The 23,451-nt window shown below is 42.8% G+C and overlaps 1 non-coding gene across 1 annotated transcript; it reads right to left on the bottom strand.

Moving 5' to 3' along the window:
• Positions 1–1,501: 1,501 nt before the first annotated feature.
• On the bottom strand, positions 1,502–1,573 carry TRNAC-ACA (transfer RNA cysteine (anticodon ACA)). The gene has a single exon. It is a non-coding gene; the product is annotated as a tRNA-Cys (tRNA).
• Positions 1,574–23,451: the final 21,878 nt, after the last annotated feature.

Raw genomic sequence — 23,451 nt, 5'->3', positions numbered from 1 at the left:
TCGTGCAGGGTACTGAGGACCACACAGCAAGTACATGGTGGAGTTGGGGTCTTTGCAATATTGATATTTCTTTTTACTCAGGAGGGCTAGATGAGTTTTAATTGAAATAATGAGACCCTGAGTAAACTCCAATACTTTGGCCACCTCATGCAAAGAGCTGACTCATTGGAAAAGACTCTGATGCTGGGAGGGATTGGGGGCAGGAGGAGAAGGGGACAACAAAGGATGAGATGTTTGGATGGCATCACTGACTCGATGGACATGAGTTTGAGTGAACTCGGGGAGTTGATGATGGACATGGAGGCCTGGCGTGCTGTGATTCATGGGGTCGCAAAGAGTCGGACAAGACTGAGTGACCAAACTGAACTAAACTGAACTGAGTACACTGCTTTTTGAAGTACAAATACCAGGGCGAGACAGTATCAATTACATGGCCCCTTTCCAGATCATTTCAGAAAGTGAATTTCTTGGCCCACCTCTGGGAACCTATAGGCAGGGAACAATGAGTACAGCATTCAATGTATGGATCTCTGGGGAACTAATTTATGTAGGCGCTGGGGAAATGCCCAGAAGATCTGCAAATAAATCAGGCAGCATCCATGTAGTCAGAGTTCTGGTCACTGAGGCTAATGAGCCAGGCCTCTGTGCTCCCTCCCTTCCTTATCTACTCCAACAAGACAGGCTAAGCTGACCACAGGACAGACAGGAAAGAAGAAAAGCCAGGAAACAGGCGAAAGAGAGGGTGTTCCTTCCGGGCACGTCTAGTTGTCCCCGTTCACTATTCGGGCTGCTGTTTCCCTGGTCCTCATGACACACTCCAACTCCTTATCTCACACGTGGCTCACTGCACTGCCTTCCTGCACTGCTTTAGTCACCATCCCTCCAATCAGCTCTCTTGACCAGACCAGTAGCCAGAATAAAGCTAATCGTCAGGGAAATGCACACCAAAACCACAAAGAGATCTCACCTCATACCTGTCAGAATGGCTATCTTCAAAAAGAATACAAGCAACCAGTACTGGTGAGGGTATGGGGTAAAAGGCAGGAAGCTGGTGCAGACACCGTGAGAAACAGTAGGGAGGTTTCTTTAAAAAAAAAAAAAAAAAGGAAAAATAGAACCACCACATATTCAGTCTTTGCGAGTCAGTGCAAGTCCAACTCTTTGTGACCCTATGGACTGTAGCCTGCTAAGCTCCTTTGCCCATGAGATTCTCCAGGCAAGGAATACTGGAGTGGGTTGCCATGCCTTTCTTCATGGGATCTTCCCAAACCAGGGATTGAACCAGTTTCTCCTGTATCTCTTGCACTGCAGGCAGATTCTTTACCCACTGAGCCACCTTGGAAGCCTACAACTACCATAAGATCAAGACCAAGTGAAGTCACTCAGTCATCGACTCTTTGTGACCCCATGGACTGTAGCCTACCACACTCCACTCCTCCATCCATGGGATTTTCCAGGCAAGAGTACTGGAGTGGATTGCCATTTCCTTCTCCAGAGGACCTTCCCAACCCAGGGATCGAACCTGGGTCTCCTACATTGTAGGCAGACGCTTTACCATCTGAGCCACAAGGGAAGTCCTACAACTACCATGCAACCCAGCTATTCTATTTCTTGGTTTATGTACATGAACAAAAAACAAAAGAAGCAACTCAAAAAGATACATGCACCCCAATGTCCAAGGCAGCATTATTTGCAGTTGCCAAAATGCTGAAGCAACCTAAGTGTTTATCAGATGGTAAAGTGTCTGCATGCAATGCGGGAGACCCGGGTTCAATTCTTGTGTCAGGAAGATCCCCTGGAGAAGGAAATGGCAATCCACTCCAGCACTCTTGCCTGGAAAATCCCATAGATGGAGGAGCCTGATAGGCTACAGTCCATGGGGTTGCAAAGAGTCGGACACGACTGAGCGACTTCACTTTCACTTTCACTTTTCAAGAGTTTATCAATACATGAATGCATAAAGATGCGGTATACACACACACAGTGGAATATCACTCACCCATAAAAAGAATAAAATTTTGCCATTTGCAGCAACAGGAATGGACTTGGAAGGCATTTTGCTAAGTGAAATAAGTCAGAAAGATAAAGATACCAAACAGTGTTTGGTACCGTTTACATATGAGTTTTAAAAATACAATGAACTACTGAGTGTGACAAGAAAGAAGCAGACTCACAGACATGAAGAGCTAACTAGTGGTTAGCAGCGGGAGAGGGAAGGGGCGAGGGTAGTGTAGGGGCAGGGGCTTAAGAGGTACGAACTACTAGATATAAGTAAACTACAAGGATATACCGTACAATATGGAATATAGCCACTGTTTTATAACTACAGATGTAACGTAAGCTTTAAAAACTGTGGATCACCACCCTGTACCCCTGTACTCTGTGTGCGTGTTAAGTCGCTTCAGTCGTGTCCGACTCTTTGTGACCCCACAGACTGTAGTTCACCAGGCCCCTTTGTCCGTGGGATTCTCCAGGCAAGAATGCTGGAGTGGGTTCTCATGCCCTTCTCCAGGGGATCATCCCGTCAAGGATCAAACTCACATCTCTTATGTCTCTTGCATTGGCAGGTGGGTCCTTTACCACTAGCACCACCTAGGAAACCCATAGCTTATATATATTATACAGCAACTATACGTCAAGTGGCGGATTCATGTTGATGTGTGGCAAAACCAATACAATATTGTAAAGTAAAAATAATAATTAAAAAAAAAGAGTCTCCAAAACTCATGTCAGAATCTGTCCCTCTCTTGCCCTAAACCTTTCTAACCCCCATGGCCCACAGGATAAATTCAGCATGGCACTTTAGATCCTGCTCTATCTGCTCCCAACGAGCTCTTCCCTGTATGTTCTTTCCCAAAGGTTGTCTCCACTCATCAGGGCTGGGATTAGGAAGAGGCACAAAACTGAAGGGGACTTCAAAATGTTCAATAATCATGATAACAAGTACTTTAATATAAAAATTTTAAAAAAATCATAGTTAAATAAATCCATGATGAGCAAATAGCGAAAGTTTAAATAAAAAGTGCTGTACAAAGCCATATTGTAGCCTGAGGCAAGAGGAAAAATCACTAATACCGATTCAGTTTTTATTTAAATTTTTTATGTTTTCTTCATTATGGATTTTTTCCATTGATTTTTATTTTTCTTAACTATTAATATTAAATATAAATTCTAGCCCTGTCTGTTAGATCTAAAATGTGACAGTGTCAAATTACAAAAGGCCTAGAAGAGCATTCAAAAAAGGTGTATTTAAGATTCTCTTTGACCATTAGAGAGAGTTAGAATTTGGAGGAGGAGGATGCAATAATTTAGCCTGTCAGATAATTCTAGAAATAAAGAACTGGTCTGAAAGGACTGTGGTAAGGAGAGATCATTATTTGGCTTTTGCCATAATTTTTCACTATTTCATGCCAATACTCTAGGAGTCTTAGTTACATATATTTGCCCTTCACTGTATATGTGAGGAAGAATCAAGTGACTGGTGAGCAGAAACTGGAAACAATGGCTGAAGCAGAACCAGGGTTTTCTGACTCTTCACTTAATCATTAATTTATTCATTCAATAAATCAAATATTAAGTGCTTTGAAGTATGGTTGCCAGATAAAATACTGACTGTCCAGTTAAATTTGAATTTCAGGTAAAACTTAATTTTTAGTTTAAGTATGTCCCAAATATTGCATGGGGCAAACTTAAACTAAAAAAAGGATGGGAAATGTGTCTGAAATTCAAAATTAACTGAGCATCTTACATTTTCATTCATTAAATCTGATAACCTCACTAAAAGGCTACTGTGTTCCAGGAACTATATATACCAGGAGCGGAAGACATAAAGGAAAATGAAATACACTCAGATGTCATCTTTGCGGCACTTACAATGACTGAGGCAAGTATTAATCAAACTACTGCACAGATGACCCAAGATAGTGTATTGTGACAATTTTTTACTGAAGGAAAATTTTAGTGTTTGATCATGAGACCTAACCTAGACTGGGGCACTAGTCAAAGCTTTTCTAAAAAAGATATATGTGAGCTGAGATCTCAGGGTTAGGTAGCATTTAACTAGATAAACAGAACTGGAGAAGAACTATGGAGGGAAAAGAATCAGTATGTGTGAAAGGATCTTGAAGAAGGAGGTTTGCTAAAAGAATGGAGAGAAAGCAGTGTTGCTGGACCTCAGAGGCAGAGGGTGATAGTGACTAGAGGCTGAGTTGGTGGGGAGGGGCCAGGATGAACAGGACCCGGTAGTTCAAGCTCAGATGCCAAGCTTTCTGTGGATAAATGCAATCACTGGGGAATTATAAGCTAAAGACTGAGATGATTAGAATTGCATTTTCCTGAGCATATATCATGATGTTGAAGCTGAATAATACTTTGGCCACCTGATGCAAAGAACTGACTCACTGAAAAGACCCTGATGCTGGGAAAGATTGAAGGCAGGAGGAAAGGGGGATGACAGAAGATGAGATGGTTGGATGGCACCACCGATTCATTGGACATGAGTTTGAGCAAGCTCCAGGAGTTGGTGATGGACAGGGAAGCCTGGTGTGTTGCAGTCCATGGGGTCTCAAAGAGTCAGACACGACTGAGTGACTGAAATGAACTGAACAGAGAATATATCTGGAGAGAACCATAATTCAAAAACATCCATGGACCCCAATGTTCACAGCAGTACTATTTAGCAAGATACGGAAGCAACCTGAGTGTTCATTGATAGACGAATGGATAAAGGAGTTGTGGTATATATATACAGTGGAATACTACTCAGCCATAAAAATAATGAAATAATGCCCATTTGCAGTGGCTTGGATGGACCTAGAGATTATCATAAGAACAGATGCACAAGCTGGATTTAGAAAAGGCAGAGGAACCAGAGATCAGATTGCCAGCATACGCTGGATCATAGAAAAATGAAGGGAATTACAATAAAAATATATATACTTTTGCTTCATGGACTATGCTAAAGCCTTTGACTGTGCGGATCACACAAACTGTGGAAAATTCTTAAAGAGACAGGAACACCAGACCACCTTACCTGCCTTCTAAGAAATCTGTATGCAGGTCAGGAAGCAACAGTTAGAACTGGACATGGAACAGTGGACTGGTTCAAAACTGGGAAAGGAGTACGTCAAGGCTGTATATTGTCATCCTGCTTATTTAATTTACACGTAGAGTGCATCATGAGAAACACTGGGCTAGATGAATCACAAGCTGGAGTCAAGATTGCCAGGAGAAATATCAATAACCTCAGATATGCAGATGACACCACCCTTAAGGTAGAAAGTGAAGAGGAACTAAAGAGCCTCTTGATGAAAGTGAAAGAGTCGAGAGTGAAAAAGCTAGCTTACAGCTCAACATTCAAAAAATGAAGATCATCGCATCTGGTCCTATCACTTCATGGCAAATAGATGGAGAAAATGTAGAAAACAGTGTCAGATTTCATTTTCTTGAGCTCCAAAATCGCTGCAGATGGTGACTGCAGCCATGAAATTAAAAGACACTTGTTCCTTGGAAGAAGAGCCATGTCAAACCTAGATAGTGTTTTAAAAAGCAGAGACATCACTTTGTACAGACAAAGCTATGTTTTTTCCAGTAGTCATGTATGGATGTGATTCAGCCATAAAGAAGGCTGAATGCCACAGAATTGATGCTTTCAAACTGTGGTGCTGGAGAAGACTCCTGAGAGTTCCTTGAAACCAGTCCATCCTAAAGGAAATCAACCCAGTCCCTTGGATAACAAGGAGATCAAACCAGTACATCCTAAAGGAAATCAACACTGAATATTCATTGGAGGGACTGCTGATAATGATGAAGCTCCAATACTTTGGCCACCAGATACAAAGAGCTAACTCATTGGAAAAGGCCCTGATGCTGGGAAATATTGAGGGTAAGAGGAGAAGAGGGAGACAGAGGATGAGATGGTTGGATGGCATCGTTGATTCAATGGACATGAGTTTGAGGAAACTCAGGAAGACAGTGATGGACAGCAAAGCCTGGCATGCTGCTGTCCACAGGGTCACAAAGAGTCAGACATGACTTAGCGACTGAACAGCAACAGAGATTATCATATACTGAGTCAAATAAGTCAGACAGAGAAAGACAGCCATCACATGACATCACTTACACGTGAGACCTAAAAAAAGCACAATACAAGTGCACTTATTGACAAAACAGAAATAGACTCACAGATACAGAAAACAAATTTATGATTACCGAAGGAAAAAGGGAGTGAGGGACAAATAAGTTTAGGATGAACATATACATGATGCTATACATAAAATAGATAACCAACAAGGACCTACTGTATAGCACAGAGAACTGTATTCAGTATCTTGTAATAACCTAAAACGGAAAAGAATCTGAGGGAGACCTGGGTTCGATTCCTGGGGCGGGAAGATCCCCTGGAGAAGGAAATGGCAATCCACTCCAGCACTCTTGCCTGGAAAATCCCATGGACAGAGGAGCCTGATAGGCTACAGTCCATGGGGTCGCAAAGAGTCTGAATCACTCTTCTATACATTTGAAACTAATACATATTTTTAAGTAATTTTATTTACTATTTTTGACTGTGCTAGGTCTTCCTTGCTGTGCAGGCTCTTCTCTAGTTCTGGTGAGCAGGGGCTACTTACTCTCTGGTCGTGGTGTGAGGGATTCTCACTGCAGCGGCTTCTCGTGGCGGAGCACCGGCTCGAGGACGCATGGGCTCAGTAGTCGTGGCTCCAGAGCACAAACTCCATAGTTGCGGTGCAAAGGCTCAGTGCTGCGCAGCGTGTGGGATCTTCTCGGATCGGGGATTGAAACGGTGTCTCCTGCGCTGGCCGGCAGAGACCTGTTAGGGACCTCTATAGCAAAGCAGGCTTCCCAGGCGGTGCAGTGGTAAAGAATCTGCCCACCAAGGCAAGTGATGCAGGAGCTGCAGGTTTGATCCCTCGGCCTAGAAAGATCCTCTGGAGGAGGAAATGGGAAGCCACTCCAGTATTCCTGCCTGGAAACTTCCATGGACAGAGGAGCCTGGTGGACTATATAGTCCGTGGGATTGTCAAGACACCACTGAGCGACTGTGCATGTGCACACAGCAATGCAGGGAAGAAACGATGGTGCTCCGGGACAAGATGCTGACCAAGGGTTAGAGAGAGATCTGAATGCCGTGTCCTTCCAGTTACCTTAGACTGTCAGATGAGTGAGGGTGACATTAGCAATCATGAAAATGGAAAGCAAAGGAGAGATGCAAAAGATATTATACAAGCAAAATTGACGGGACTTGTTCAATAAGTGCTTCTTGATTGATTGAATAGAAATTAGTGTCTGATGCCTTCTATGGGGAGGAAAAAAAGCACCCACATTATGCGACTGTTTAAAAATCGCTCCTTTATGTTCTCCCAGCTCTTTTAATGTCATCAAATGTCACCTCTTCTGATTGTGTGCATGTAACACTACATGTTATTAATCCTGCAGGTAGCAGGATGTGTAATTAAGCATATATGCATGGTGACTAACAATTAAGCACACGTTTCTTGTGGTGTGTGCCCTGGAGGATGCCTCCTGGTGTGCGTAATTATGCACGTGTCAGGTGACATGAAGTCACAACTCATTTTGAACAAGCTAAGGTCTCCACTCCTACCTCAGCCTGTTAATTGGTATTAATCTACTTCTTTTAGGAAAAAACATTTTTGGTCATTGAGCTTGCTCGACTCTGAGGCATGAGTTACAGAAACATCCATGAATATCAAAAAGAAAGCTCTATTTTCTTTCGACATATATGCAATTGACATATATCAGTCATCCAAAAGAGAATACTGGGATAAATTCCAAACAACATTCTACGTATAATAGCATGCTTTTAGAATCAACAGAATGATACAGGTTCCCCATAGTCCATCCTATCAACAAAAGGCAGCCAGATATGGGGAGAGAACATGTTCTGTAGTTCTGAATGATCTTCAGACAGATCTCACGCCACTCTGTCTACCAACGGAGCTCAATTTGTCTGCCCAGAAGTAGTTTTTGAGATCAGATAGATTGAGCTCACAGAGAAGGCAATGGCACACTCCAGTACTCTTGCCTGGAAAGTCCCATGGATGGAGGAGCCTGGTAGGCTGCAGTCCATGGGGTCACTAAGTTGGACATGACTGAGTGATTCCACTTTCACCTTTCGCTTTCATGCATTGGAGAAGGAAATGGCAACCACTCAGTGTTCTTGCCTGGAGAATCCCAGGGACAGGGGAGCCTGGTGGGCTGCCGTCTATGGGGTCGCACAGAGTCGGACACGACTGAAGCGACTTAGCAATAGCAGGTTGAGCTCAAGCCCCACATTGCCACTTACTAACTTCAGTGGACAAGTTTTTTTTACCTTCTTTAAGCCTAGGTTTTCTCAATTCCAAAAAGAAAATAATAATATAATGATATCATGGTCAAAGTTATTAGGATCAAATGGGATTGCATCAGAAGGCTTTGTACAGAGTAAGACAACATTTGTTAACTATGTAAATTTCACATACATTTTCTTACTTAACCCTCATCACAATTCCAGACATAATATTAATAAGTATTATTATTACAAATGAGAATGCTGAGGTGCAGAGAGGTCAGCAGTATCATGCAGCTATTAGGAAATAGAGAAACTCAAGCCTAGTTATGTCTGATGTAAAAATCCTATGAATGCTATATGGCACACTTTCTTCTTTGGGTTTCAAGAAAATTTTTGCCTTATTGATAGTCATTATACACACACATTTAACTTTTGAGCCTGTTAAAAGCACTCATTGAAGAAAATAGAACATAAAAGTTAACAGTATAAGCTTAGGAACCAGAGACTTTAATCAGAGTTCTAGATCCATTACTCATTACTGATATAACCTTAGCAAGTTGTTTACCCTGAGTTCTTAGTTTCTTCATCTGGAATAGGGGGCTATTAATATCTTAATCATAGTGTTACTGAGATGTTTAAATGTAAATTTATATATAACAGTAACCACAAAACCTGGCACTTAGCATGTTCTCAATGGGAGCTGTTCTTCTAATTTTTCTTCTTCTTCACCTTTGTAGTCCCTCAGCATCAAACACCTTTGCATGTACAAAGCAGGACCTCAGTAACTGCGTGTAGAGTCGAGTTAGTTTGTACTAAAACCATCAGATCTGGAGTTGGAGTTTTGTAGCTCGAAACTCTATGAACAGTGGACTGGGCTTCTAGATCAAGAAGGCTTGTTGCTATCTCACCAATCTGCCAGAAAGGAGATGAAGGAAGAGGAAAAGACCCAGCTTCCTGGATCTCCCAGCCCCAACCTGCTCCCCCTCATCCCAGTCTGGTGATTCCACTACAAAGCCACTAGCATTACACAAACACTGTCTGTCTCATACACTCAGCTATCATGTCAGCAGAGAGACATGGGGCATCAGGGTGACAGGAGGCTGTCATGAGGCTGAAACGTTTTCTGTCTGTTCAGGAGAAAGATTTTGCTAGTGTAGGGAGAAGAAGAACACAGTTGATTTCACACCTTTGTTTGAAATGATCTTCATTCTTATGCTAAAGATGGAAGAACTGAGGGAGCTGGCGAAAGGAAAGAAGCTTGGCCATCTCACCCAGTGGCACCACCAGATCCGCTGAGATGGATGAGAAGATTAGCTCCAGCCACGATCCCCCCGACCACTCATTCAGAAGATGATGACTTTCCCAGTACACTCTGGGGAGCCCTATGCTTGCTGATGACCCTGACCTGCTGGACAGAAGGCTGACAAAGCAAGTTCTCTCTCTGATTTCAGGAAACACCTAGAACCTCCCTCTTTCCCCATCATCTGCCCCCACTTCATGCTGAGTCTACATGTCTTCTGCCTCTGCTGCTCGATGTCTTAGTTCGGTCTTCCTTTCAGTAGAACTGGACACTGGACACTGCCCATCTGCGAACTTGGTCCCAGACCCACTGTCCAGTGCCCTCCTACTCCTTTGTGTCGGATGCTTTATGCAGAAGTACAACTTTTCTGCCCACATCTAGTACTTTAGCCTAGAAGGGATACACCCCACAAACACCCTGCAGAAAAGATGCTAATCTGAATGGTAGAATCTGACATTCTTTGGGCCTCATTTCTCTGGTGGGTCAGGTCACGGTTTTAAATGAGGTACGGCATTTTGGGAATTTGGTATTCGTGGACTTTGCTTTGTGGCATTAAAAGCATCAGAATGACAAATCAGGAGTGTGCTACAAACTGGTCCTGGACAAGGGTGACTGTCACACATGGTGGCTGGTACTGCACAGGCAACCAGCCAACAGAAGTGTTTTCTGCTTTTTATTTTAATCAGAGGATTACTTTACAATATTGTGATGGGTTTTTGCCATACATCAACGTGAACTGGTCACAGTGTGTCTGCTGGTCGTTCTGTCGGGCCAGGGCCCACTGTGAGGGTCAGCCCTGAGTCTGGGAGAGCCACACTGAACCTGTGGCCCTGTTTCAAGGAATTTTCTTGGCAGGCTTGTCTCACAGTGGGACACTGGGGTCAGTGAGAGAAAACTGAGTCTACATGTTTAGGACGAGTGATGGATGGGCCCCATCCACAGACAGGGACGAGCATCTCTCGTCACCAGGAACACAGTGAGAAAGCAGTCTGCCGGGGGCCTGATGAGGATGGGGGGGTAACTACGGGGTCCCCCCGTCTCACGAGCACAGGATTTGTGCTTTGGGAGCCTTCTGCAGTTGTGCTGTCCTCTAGTGCTAAGGATCAGTGAAAGTGTTTTATCTTTTTTATGTAGTTTGTACTGACTGGATTTTATAATTGTAAGAAAACAGAAACAGAGTGTTGTATTTTGATCTGAAATTTGTCTATGGTAAAGTAATTTTGTTTTACGTATTGGAAGTTCATTTAAAACTTGAAATATTTTCTAGAAGGGTACCGAACAAATGAATTGTCTTTAAGCTGTTTAATTAACCTAATAAAACAATTTGATGGGGAAAAAAAAATAAAATAAAAGATGAGGTACATCTGAATTTATGCTCATTCTGTACTATGGATCCCCACCTTTCTGAGTGAATTAGTGGGCAGCCCTCTTCACCCAAGAGCCCACTTGGGTAAGTGGACTCAAAGTCTGTTCTGTAGACTCTACCATCTATGTTCATATGTGTAGGAAATACTTCAGTTTATGACAGTAACCTTGTATACCTGTACCACTTACTGAAGATGCTCGGCATTTGGAGAGAGCCATATGGGCCCAGATGTTTAAGCATAAAGTCTGTATATTTTTTCTCCATTTCTCTTGTGAGCACAGCTCCCTCTTCAAAAAGTCCCAGAGAAATTATCATGAGACCTCCAGTCCCTACCCTAAATACTCTGTAGATGTGCCAATCTAGCTTTGGAGCCCTAGGGCTCATTTGGCTGGTCCTTAGGCAAATCAGACGGACACACAATACATGGACCATTACCTTGCAATTATTTCATTTGATCTGGCATCTTGGTTAGTCATGCATGCAGATAACCATACTATCAAAGACAGAGATTTACGTATACAATTTACGTGGAAGTCGGGGTTGAAAGAGACGACAATACTGGGAAAGTCTCTTCAGATTCCAAGAATGTCAAAAACTTTATTCAATAAATAATGACTAATTTTCCATTAGGGACCAAGAACAATATTATGTACCAGGACTCAGCATGAACAAGGCATAGACAGCCCCTGCTCTAACAAGCCTCCAGGCTAATGCAAAATAGGTGAGTAAACAGAATCTGATCTGCCCAAGTACCACTTAGGCACACACAAAGCCATGGCATTAAGGAAGGTATATTTGACTCCTCAAGGGTGAGTGCAAATGACATGATCCTCTACATAGAAAACCCTAAAGACTCCACCAGAAAATTACTAGAGCTAATCAATGAATATAGTAAAGTTGCAGGATATAAAATCAACACTCAGAAATTCCTTGCATTCCTATACACTAATAATGAGAAAGTAGAAAAAGAAATTAAGGAAACAATTCCATTCACCATTGCAACGGAAAGAATAAAATACTTAGGAATATATCTACCTAAAGAAACTAAAGACCTGTATATAGAAAACTATAAAACACTGGTGAAAGAAATCAAAGAGGACACTAATAGATGGAGAAATATACCATGTTCATGGATCAGAAGAATCAATATAGTGAAAATGAGTATACTACCCAAAGCAATCTATAGATTTAATGCAATCCCTATCAAGCTACCAGTGGTATTTTCCACAGAGCTAGAACAAATAATTTCACAATTTGTATGGAAATACAAAAATCCTCGAATAGCCAAAACAATCTTGAGAAAGAAGAACGGAACTGGAGGAATCAACCTTTCTGACTTCAGGCTCTACTACAAAGCCACAGTCATCAAGACATTATGGTACTGGCACAAAGACAGAAATATAGATCAATGGAACAAAATAGAAAGCCCAGAGATAAATCCACACACTTATGGACACCTTATCTTCAACAAAGGAGGCAAAAATATACAATGGATTAAAGACAATCTCTTTAACAAGTGGTGCTGGGAAAAATGGTCAACCACTTGTAAAAGAATGAAACTAGAACACTTTCTAACAAAAATAAACTCAAAATGGATTAAAGATCTAAACGTAAGACCAGAAACTATAAAACTACTAGAAGAGAACATAGGCAAAACACTCTCCGACATAAATCACAGCAGGATCCTCTATGACCCACCTCCCAGAATATTGGAAATAAAAGCAAAAATAAACAAATGAGATCTAATTAAAATTAAAAGCTTCTGCACAACAAAGGGAACTATAAGCAAGGCGAAAAGACAGCCTGCAGAATGGGAGAAAATAATAGCAAATGGAGCAACTGACAAACAACTAATCTCAAAAATATACAAGCAACTCCTGCAGCTCAATTCCAGAAAAATAAAAGGCCCAATCAAAAGATGGGCCAAAGAACTAAATAGACATTTCTCCATAGAAGACATACAGATGGCTAACAAGCACATGAAAAGATGCTCAACATCACTCATTATCAGAGAAATGCAAATCAAGACCACAATGAGGTACCACTTCACACCAGTCAGAATGGCTGCCATCCAAAAGTCTACAAGCAATAAACGCTGGAGAGGGTGTGGAGAAAAGGGAACCCTCTTACACTGTTGGTGGGAATGCAAACTAGTACAGCCACTATGGAGAACAATGTGGAGATTCCTTTAAAAACTGGAAATAGAACTGCCTTATGACCCAGCAATCCCACTTCTGGGCATACACACCGAGGAAACCAGAATTGAAAGAGATACATGTACCCCAATGTTCATCGCAGCACTGTTTATAATAGCCAGGACATGGAAGCAACCTAGATGTCCATCAGCAGATGAATGGATAAGAAAGTTGTGGTACATATACACAATGGAGTATTACTCAGCCATTAAAAAGAATACATTTGAATCAGTTCTAATGAGGTGGACGAAACTGGAGCCAATTATACAGAGTGAAGTAAGCCAGAAAAAAAAAAAACACCAATACAGTATACTAACACATATATATGGAATTTAGAAAGATGGTAAGGATAACCCTGTATGTGACACAGCAAAAGAGACACAGATGTATAGAACAGTCTTTTGGACTCTGTGGGAGAGGGAGAGGGTGGGATGATTTGGGAGAATGGCATTGAAACATGTATAATATCATATAAGAAATGAATCACCAGTCTAGGTTTGATGCAGGATACAGGATGCTTGGGGCTGGTGCACTGGGATGACCCAGAGAGATGGTATGGGGAGGGAGGTGGGAGGGAGGTTCAGGGTTGGGAATACATGTACACCTGTGGCAGATTCATGATGATGTATGGCAAAACCAATACAGTATTGAAAGTAAAGTAAAATAAAATCTGAAGAAAAAAAAGAAATGTTAGGGAGGCAGACAGGAACTCCAGTGAGAAGCGGGTAGCATATGCAAAGGCAATGAGCCGACAGTGAATATGGCAGGCGGGAGGACCACGTGGAGGCCCCGTCAGGGTGTGACGGGATGGAACAGAGGATGGGTAAGCAGCGCGCAGCGGTGTGTGCGGTCTCCAGAATGAGACCACCGGAGGGGAAAGCCCGGCTCTCTTCCTTCCTCCCTGGGGCTGTGCTACAGGTCCCTACCTTCTCTGAGCCTCAGCTTCCTCATGTGTACAATGGGGATCAGAGCAGTCCCTATCTCATTAGGATGATGCAAGGATCCAAGGAGTTACTTCAGACACTGTGGCTAGAACCCTCTCTGGCGTAGAGAAGGTGTTGAACACAATGGTGGCTAGACTCCATGGACAGAGAAGCAGACAGGAGCGGTTAGAAGCCTTCTGGGAGATGAGGGTGGTAGAGCTCAGATCCCCAGGGGCTTTGTTGGTTGTGCTAAGAAATAATGCCTGCACTCTGACCACAAAGAGCTGGTCGTCTGGAAGGGAAAAGACCATTATAACAGAGTGAGATAAATGTTGTAATATGGAGACAGGGTGGGTGGTGACGGGAAAGCTCAAAGAAAGGGCTCTAACCTCGTCTGAGGGGCCCAAGTAAGGGTTCTCAGAGTGGATGGTGGTGGGGTGAGGTCCAGAGGGCCAGGATTTTTGATGGAGGGATAATCTGTGATGGGAAGGAGGCTGAGCTCAGAAATACCCTGCAGGCAGATGCCATCTCCAGAAACAAATGCATATTCTAGCCCAGAAATTCTCAATATCCGGAAGTGGAAAGAGAGAAAGCCCCAAGCCCCTCCACTTCCTGTTTGCCAGGCAGCTTTGTCTCGGAGCACATTCACAGGCTCCCCAACTTGCTCTTCACCCCTTCCTGAAAGGTGACTCCTGAAGTCTCCCTTTGACCGAGAGGGCTCTGCCAAGTCAACTGATTTGCCCAGGATCATAAAGGTAAGTCGTGGAGCTGAGCTGTGAAGCCAGTCGTCCCTCTGACTTTGATGCCTGGACACTTCACCATTAAATTCAAATATTTAAACTTCAGGTTAGATGCTTCCCCGAGAAGTTTTATCCTCAGGAGACAAAGGAGTAAATGCTCCAGAAAAGAACCCAGGGGAGTCCATGAAACCAAGAGTCCTTGTAAAGTTCAAGTCCAGACATGCAGGGCCAGGCGTGTGCACCAGTGTGTGTGTGTATGACCGCGTACCCATGTGGGTGCGTGTGCACAGGCTTCATTACCAAAACCGTGTTCTCTTTGCTAGTGGTCGACCTTATTTAATAAATTAAGAAAGCTTGGTAAACAGGCAAACGGACTTACATATATATGCAGATGAACAAACCTGGGGAAGGAGGGATAAAGCCATCCCAATAACCCTGGTGGTTGACGCTAATAAAACAGCTCTGTTGGAATAATGCAGTGCCTGAGAGATGGGGTGTAATATGGCTAAATGCTTTTACAGTTCCCCATTAAAGCAAGTGGATGGAAATTCATAAAATATTGATAGCATTTGAAATGTGTTCATTCATAGCTCTGCCCAGAATCTCAAGTGGTGGCTAGCCCAGGCAAAAACAGCATGCCCCAAGTAGCACAGCTCAACACTCAAGTATGTGGGGTGTTATCTGGCCAACTGAGCCTGCAATGGGAGCGCTGTAGGGGGCAGAAGGAAGGGGCAGTGGGGTAGCACTCCACATTTTCCAGTTTCTGTGCCAAGCAAAAAAGTATAGACAACTCTGTCCTTAGGGCATGAGAAAAGCCTTGAGGCGAAATTATGTAGCCAGCTCAGCAAAATCAACAGGTGTGCAAACAGACTCATCATTGTTGTAACGCTGCTTCCCTGACTCCAACCAAGTAGCAGGAGCGAGGGTTTGAACCCACTACCCAGCTCCTGGCTGCAGCTGACGGTTCCAGGAGTGATCTGGCCAAATAAAGCCAATCCGGGATTTTTCTTGAAAAAGCTTAAATGGTGCTCCAGGGAGCTAGTCTGTCTTTGTTGATAAAGCTGAGTTGCTTGGTCACAAACTACTTCCAACCTTGCTTCACTGATAAGGATAAAGCCTTCCAAAAGAGCAAAACCTGCACAAAGAGAAAAGAAGATAGAAATACCTTATGAGGTTCAAACCCTTGGTTTTATCATCCCATGGAAGCAACAGAAACATTACTCCAGCTGCAAAAGACAGGAACAAAAAAGAAAAACCTCCCAAATTTTCCCTAAGCAAATCTGACTTCCAGAAAATATCACCTTCCAACCCATTTTACCTTTCATCAATCGTGGAATAATTAATAACTATATGTAATGTTTATTGATCATTTTCCCATGAACTGGATACTTTGCTAAATTTCTTAAGGATTTTTTTTCATTGACTCCTCAGAGCAATCTTATGAACTTGCTAATACTGCCATTTCTGTTTTACAGATGAAGCAATAGAGACTCTGAAAGGGGACACAGCTGATTTCTTGTTTATTAAATGGCAGGGTCAGGAGCCAACTAAGGATAAGTTTGATGCCAATGCAGTGTTCTTAGCCAGTCTACTCTACTTCCTTCCAAAAATGCTCCTGAAAATCTAGATTGACCATCCCAGAGTGGCATTTAACTATTATCTGGGTCTTGCCTCCCTTGAGCAGTTAGTTACTCCAAGTTCTGTGAACCTTCACTCCCAAATACATTGTCACTGTCTCTGATACTTTCCCTGTCCTAGGTTGGGTCCTTACCACCCCTCAACTGGGGTGGGGCCACCTAATTATCTCTCAGATCTCAGTCTTTGTCAAAGAAAATCTGTCCTCCACTTTGTAAGTTTTCGTTTTGTTAAGTGCTACTCTAATTGTGCTGTTCCCTTGTAGAAAATCCTCAAGAAAACACATTTTATAACAAGCCAAAGTCAAATTACTTCATGAGACCATCAGTACTTTTCCTCAGTTCAGTTCAGTTCAGTTCATTCACTCAGTCACATCCGACTCTGCAACCCCATGGGCTGGAGCATGCCAGGCTTCCCTGTCCATCACCAACTCCTGGAGTTTACTCAAACTCATCTCCATTGAGTCAGTGATGCCATCCAACCATCTCATACTCTGTCGTCCCCTTCTCCGGCCTTCAGTTTTTCCCAACATCAGGGTCTTTCCAAATGAGCCAGTTCTTTGCATCAGGTAGCCAAAGTATTGGAGTTTTAGCTTCAGTATCAGTCCTTCCAATGAATATTCAGGATTGATTTCCTTTAGGGTGGACTGGTTGGATCTCCTTGCAGTTCTCCTTCTATTTGCCATGAAGTAATGGGACCAGATATCATGATCTTAGTTTTCTGAATGTTGAGTTTTAAGCCAATTTTTTCACTCTCCTCTTTCATTTTCATCAAGAGGCTCTTTAGTTTTTCTTCACTTTCTGCCATAAGGGTGGTGTCATCTGCATATCTGAGGTTCTTGATATTTCTCCTGGCAATCTTGATTCCAGCTTGCACTTCATCCAGCCCAGCATTTCTCATGATGTAGTCTGCATATAAGTTAAATAAGCAGGGTGACAACATACAGCCTTGACATACTCCTTTCCCAATTTGGAACCAGTCTGTTGTTTTATGCCCATTTCCAACTGTTGCTTCTTGACCTGCACACAGATTTCTCAGGAGGCAGATCAGGTGGTCTGGTATTTCCATCTCTTTCAGAATTTTCCACAGTTTGCTGTGATCCACACAATCAAAGGCTTTGATATAGTCAATAAAACAGAAGTAGATGTTTTTCTGGAATTCTCTTGCTTTTCTGATGATCCAATGAGTTGGCAATTTGATCTCTTGTTCCTCTACCTTTTCTAAATCCAGCTTGAATATCTGGAAGTTTATGGTTCATGAACTGTTGAAGCCTGGCTTGGAGAATTTTGAGCATTACTTTGCTAGAATGTGAGATGAGTGCAATTATGCAGTAGTTTGAACATTCTTTGGCATTGCCCTTCTTTGGGACTGGAATGAAAACTGACCTTTTCCAGTCCTGTGGCCATGCTGAGTCTTCCATATTTGCTGGCATATAGAGTGCAGCACTTTCACAGCATCATCTTTCAGGATTTGAAACAGCTCCACTGGGATTCCATCACCTCCACTAGCTTTGTTCATAGTGATGCTTCCTAAGGCCCACTTGACTTCACATTCCAGGACGTCTGGCTCTAGTGAGTGATCACACCACTGTGATTATCTGGGTCATGAAGATCTTTTTTGTTCAGTTCTTCTGCCACCTCTTCTTAATATCTTCTGCTTCTGTTAGGTCCCTACAATTTCTTTCCTTTATTGAGCCCATCTTTGCATGAAACGTTCCCTTGGTGTCTCTAATTTTCTTGAAGAGATCCCTAGTCTTTCCTATTCTATTGTTTTTCTCTATTTTTTTTGCATTGATCCCTGAGGAAGGCTTTCTTATCTCTCCTTGCTATTCTTTGGAACTCTGCATTCAAATGGGTATATTTTTCCTTTTCTCCTTTGCTTTTGGCTTCTCTTCTTTTCACAGCTATTTGGAAGGCCTCCTCAGACAGCCATTTTGCCTTTTTGCATTTCTTTTTCTTGGGGATGGTCTTGATCCCTGCCTCCTATACAATGTCATGAACCTTCGTCCTTAGTTCTTCAGGCACTCTGCCTATCAGATCTAATCCCTTGAATCTATTTTTCACTTCCACTGTATAATTGTAAGGGATTTAATTTGGTCATACCTGAATGGTCTAGTGGGTTTCCCTACTTTCTTCAAGTTAAGTCTGAATTTGGCAATAAGGGGTTCATGATCTGAGCCACAGTCAGCTCCTGGTCTTGTTTTTGCTGCCTGCATAGAGCTTCTCCATCTTTGGCTGCAAAGAATATAATCAGTCTGATTTCAGTATTGACCATCTGGTGATGTCCATGTGTAGAGTCTTCTTTTGTGTTGTTGGAAGAGGGTGTTTGCTATGACCAGTGCATTCTGTTGGGAAAACTCCATTAGCCTTTGCCCTGCTTCATTCTGTACTCTAAGGCCAAATATGCCTGTTAATCTAGGTGTTTCTTGACTTCCTACTTTTGCATTCCAGTCCCCTATAATGAAAAGGACATCTTTTTTGGGTGTTAGTTCTAGAAGGTCTTGTAGGTCTTCATAGAACTGTTCAACTTCAGCTTCTTCAGCATTACTGGTCGGGGCATAGACCTGGATTACTGTAATATCGAATGGTTTGCCTTGGAAACGAACAGTGATCATTCTGTCGTTTTTGAGACTGCATCCAAGTACTGCATTTCGGATTCTTTTGTTGAACATGTTGGCTACTCCCTTTCTTCTAAGGGATTCCTGCCCACAGTAGTAGATGTTCACATTTCATATTTTGACTCTAACCCACCTCTCAAGACTAATTTCCACCAAGTCCCCATGACATTCCTTTTTCTCCATCCAAACTGGAGGAAGTTCTCATTCCTAACATGCACTGTTCTTGCCACTCGGCCTGTCCTCTTCTCTTTCTCCAGCAGAGCTGATCTTTTCACATGATCACACATTTTCTGAGGTGCAGTTCTAGAGCTAAAACCCAGGTATCCTGACACCTAACATCTACTCCCCATGATTATTCATTTAATATTTTTCCCACATATATTCTTTAAAAGCATTCAGCTGTTTTGATTTGTAAGTCTGTGCTTCTCCCTTTGGGGATGAAGGCATTTAAGATCTCTGTTAGATGCACACGAAAAGATGCTCAACATCACTAATTATTAGAGAAATGCAAACTGAAACTACAATGGAGTATTATGTCACACCTGTCAACAAAAATCTGCAAACAATAAATGCTGAAGAGGGTGTGGAGAAAAGGGAACCCTCTGCACTGTCGGTGGGAATGTAGACTCGTGGAGCCACTATGGAGAACGGTATGTTAGTTCCTTAAAAAAGCAAACACAGAGCTGCTATATGATCCAGCAATCCCACTCCAGACATATCTCAGAAGAAAATCGTGATTTGAAAAGAAACATATACCCCACTGTTCACTGCAGCAGTATTTACAATAGCCAGGAAACATGGAAACAACCTAAATGTCCATTGACAAAGGAATGGATAAAGAAGACGTGGTACGTATATACAAAGGAATATTACTCAGCCAAATAAAATACTGAAATGATGCCATTTGTAGTGACACGGGTGAAGCTAGAGACTGTCATACTGAGTGAAGTCACCCAGTGAAAAACTAAACCCATATAATATCACTTATGTGTGGAACCTAAAAAAGAATGGTACAAATGAACTTATTCACAAGACGGTAATAGAGTCACAGACGTGAAAAACAAAACTTATGGTCACCAACAGGGAAGGAGGAGGAGGGACAAACTGGGAGACTGCGATTGACATTTACACACTGCTGAAACAGATGACTAATAAGAACCTACTCTTTATCACAGGGAACTCTACTCAGTACTGTGTAATGATCTATATGGGAACAGAATCTAAAAAAGAGTCAATATATACATATTTTATATATATATATACACAATTGATTCATGCTATATAGCAGAAACACAACATTGTAAATCAACTACACGCCAATAAAAATTTAAAAAGATAAATTTCAAAAATTTAAAGAGCAGAATCTGATTACAAAAATAAAAGCTTGTGCTCTGAAATCTTTTCTGAAAGAAAAAGGTCTCGTTAGCATACAGTCCCTGGGAACACAGACAACACTTGTTTAACCCACAAGATCACACTTCGTCACATACATAAGCGTCATATACTGGCACTTTTAAAGATTTCAGGATGATGTGATATAGGATATAGACATTTTAACGTGTATAATATTCTGGCAACTTCCGGAAGTACCAGCATTTATGACATGCCCTAGGAAGGGTTCAGGGATAGTCACAGGGCGTGAAGGGCACAGTAAGTAATCTGGAGGGATTAAAACCAGATGAAGGCATATTAGCTCCTTTGTCTTTCGGGCAATCACTCCACAGACAAAACAACTACCAGGGAGGACGTTTTCTTAAAGGATTTCTAGCTTCCCTTTCTATCCAGCATGAAACTCCCCTTCACAGGTATCTGCAAGCTGTTAGCCCACTCTCTCCTACACCTTTCCCAAAACAGACAGACCTCTGTGCCCGTGTTCCACACGGCAGTAGCAAGGCCCAGTGGGTCCGCAGATACAGAGTCAAAACTGACTTCCCAGAAGCTCCAACCATTGGTCTCATTCTGCCTCTGAGATCCACTGAATGAGCCCTTTCTTCCCCACTGCTGTATTTTTTTTTTAAAGACATTTGAACATGGCTCCTGTACAATTACATTTGAACCATGAGCCTGTCTTGTTCTCTGTGGGCACTCTCAACATGAGTTTCTCTCACCCAGGACCTAGCACTCCGACACGGAGGCCTTTCTCGGACTGATGACCACTAAAGTGGAGTAAACGTGCTAACCTACAAGATCCTCGGCAGACAATGTTTTGTGAAGCTGTGGCCTCCTGGAGGTCAGAGCAGGGATATTTTAGCTTCTGAAGACTTAATTGGGTTTTCCTAATGGCTTGAATTTCCAGTGGACAGAGATAGTGGAAACTAATGCAAGGAAAGAGGATTTCAATCAAAAATTTGATAGACTCACCTGCCAGCTTCAGTCCCAGATGGCGTGTTACACCCAGGTGCCTTGCCATTGATATCATAATCAGGCCCCCGGCTGAGTTAGCCAGGAGGTGGTTTCTATATCTAATGCAACTGTAATTAAATCCTATTTCATCTTGAAGAGCACTGTTTGCTCGAAAGGCTCTCAGAAAGCAAAAATTCTTTGAGGTTTCTGTTAAACTGGGTCACTTTAACCAACGCAACCTTGAGGAAGTCACCTCACCTCTCTGAGCCTCAGTTTCCTCATCTGCAAAGGGCAATGATAACATCCGTCCTGCTTACTTGCTAGAGAGAGTCCTTGCTGCCCATATACCCTTTAAGGCTTCCTCGTGACCATCGCTTTGACCTCCAAAATGGGTCTATTACATCATTTTCTTAAAAGAGTCTCCCCCGATTTCCTGAATTCCCAAACTTGAGTACAGTCTCACTGAGGTGCCCCCATGGCTTCCTGGAACTTGGAACTGTGTGCTCAAGTCTGAGTTCCCTTCAGGACTGTAAGTAAATCCCTCCTGTCTCCTGTGCTGGCCACTGCTTCTCTCTGTGTCTGGTGCCCAGTGAATTACACTCACATATTTACTGAAAGAGTGAATATCCTTTAAAACTGATAAAAGCACAAAAACACAAATGTAGAGGGATGAGCATGATATTCATCTGTAAATGCATATGTGTAATGGATGCTTTTAGTGAAATTTTTCAAAATAAGAAAGATTATCACTAGATCTTTACCTGGAGAATTCTGACTGTATAGTCCATGGGGTCACAAAGAGTTGGACATGACTAAGCAACTTTCACTTACAAAAGAAGTTGACACCTTCTGGTCTTCTAACTGTGAAGTCAATCCAGGCTCTGATAGCCAGAGGTCTCAATGCGAGCATTTAAGGAGCCCCTTTAATTGTAAGGGTGAGGAGTCTCAAAGGAGACTAAAGTTGGGATATTCATACACAGATGATGTACATTAAAGTACTCTGAAAGGTGGAATGGTAATGGGTGGCAGCATAATTTGTTGAATACTAATCGATTCAATGGACATGAGTTTGGGTAGACTCTGGGAGAAGAAGGGGACGACCGAGGATGATGGCTGGATGGCATCACTGACTCGATGGACGTGAATCTGAGTGAACTCCGGGAGATGGTGATGGACAGGGAGGCCTGGCGTGCTGCGATTCATGGGGTTGCAAAGAGTCGGACACGACTGAGCGACTGAACTGAACTGAACTGGGAGTTGGTGATGGACAGGGAGGTCTGGTGTGCTGCAGTTCACGGGGTCGCAAAGAGTCAGACACCACTGAGTGACTAAACTGAACTGAACTGAACTGAGCATCACTTGGGCAACAAATCCTTTCCACCACACCTCTTCCTCCTCAGTGTCAGCCACAGAGACGAGTCTCATCCTGGTCTCATCTCATTACAGCTGAATGCAGGTACAATGAGATCTGTTAGCCTGTGCCATTTATTAATATCTCTCGTCTCCTGGGCTTCTTTGTCACCAGGTAATGGATAACCTTGGGAACCTGATGGATGCTCAAATATGTGCAACCTAGAAGTGCAGGTGAATTAGTGACTGAAGGGCCCCTTAACCACTGGAAGGATAAACACCTCCTTTGTTGTCCTTGGTCTGGCAGTTCTGAGGTTCATTTCAAGATTTTTCAAGAGTTCCTAGTGAACTGGAGCATCAAGCTTTGGAAGCAGTAGCCAACTTAATTCCACAACTGGACTGGTTTTCTCTGCATTCCTAATGACTTCCCAGTGCCTTACTCCTGATCACTGGGGTCATCACCTGCAAGCAAGCTGTCATCTCAGCCCTGCTTTTAACGGCATTCAAGGGCTTCCCTAGGGGCTAAGATGGTAAAGAATCTGCCTGCAATGCAGGAGACCCGGATTTGATCCTTGGGTCGAGAAGATGCCCTGGAGAAGGGAATGGCTACCCACTCCCATATTCTTGCCTGTAAAATCCCATGAACGGAGGAGCCTGGTGGGCTACAGTCCATGGGA

This window comes from Ovis canadensis, chromosome 2, assembly GCF_042477335.2.
Source record: "Ovis canadensis isolate MfBH-ARS-UI-01 breed Bighorn chromosome 2, ARS-UI_OviCan_v2, whole genome shotgun sequence".
Lineage (NCBI taxonomy): Eukaryota > Metazoa > Chordata > Mammalia > Artiodactyla > Bovidae > Ovis > Ovis canadensis.
This window is presented reverse-complemented; position numbering and strand designations above follow the sequence as displayed.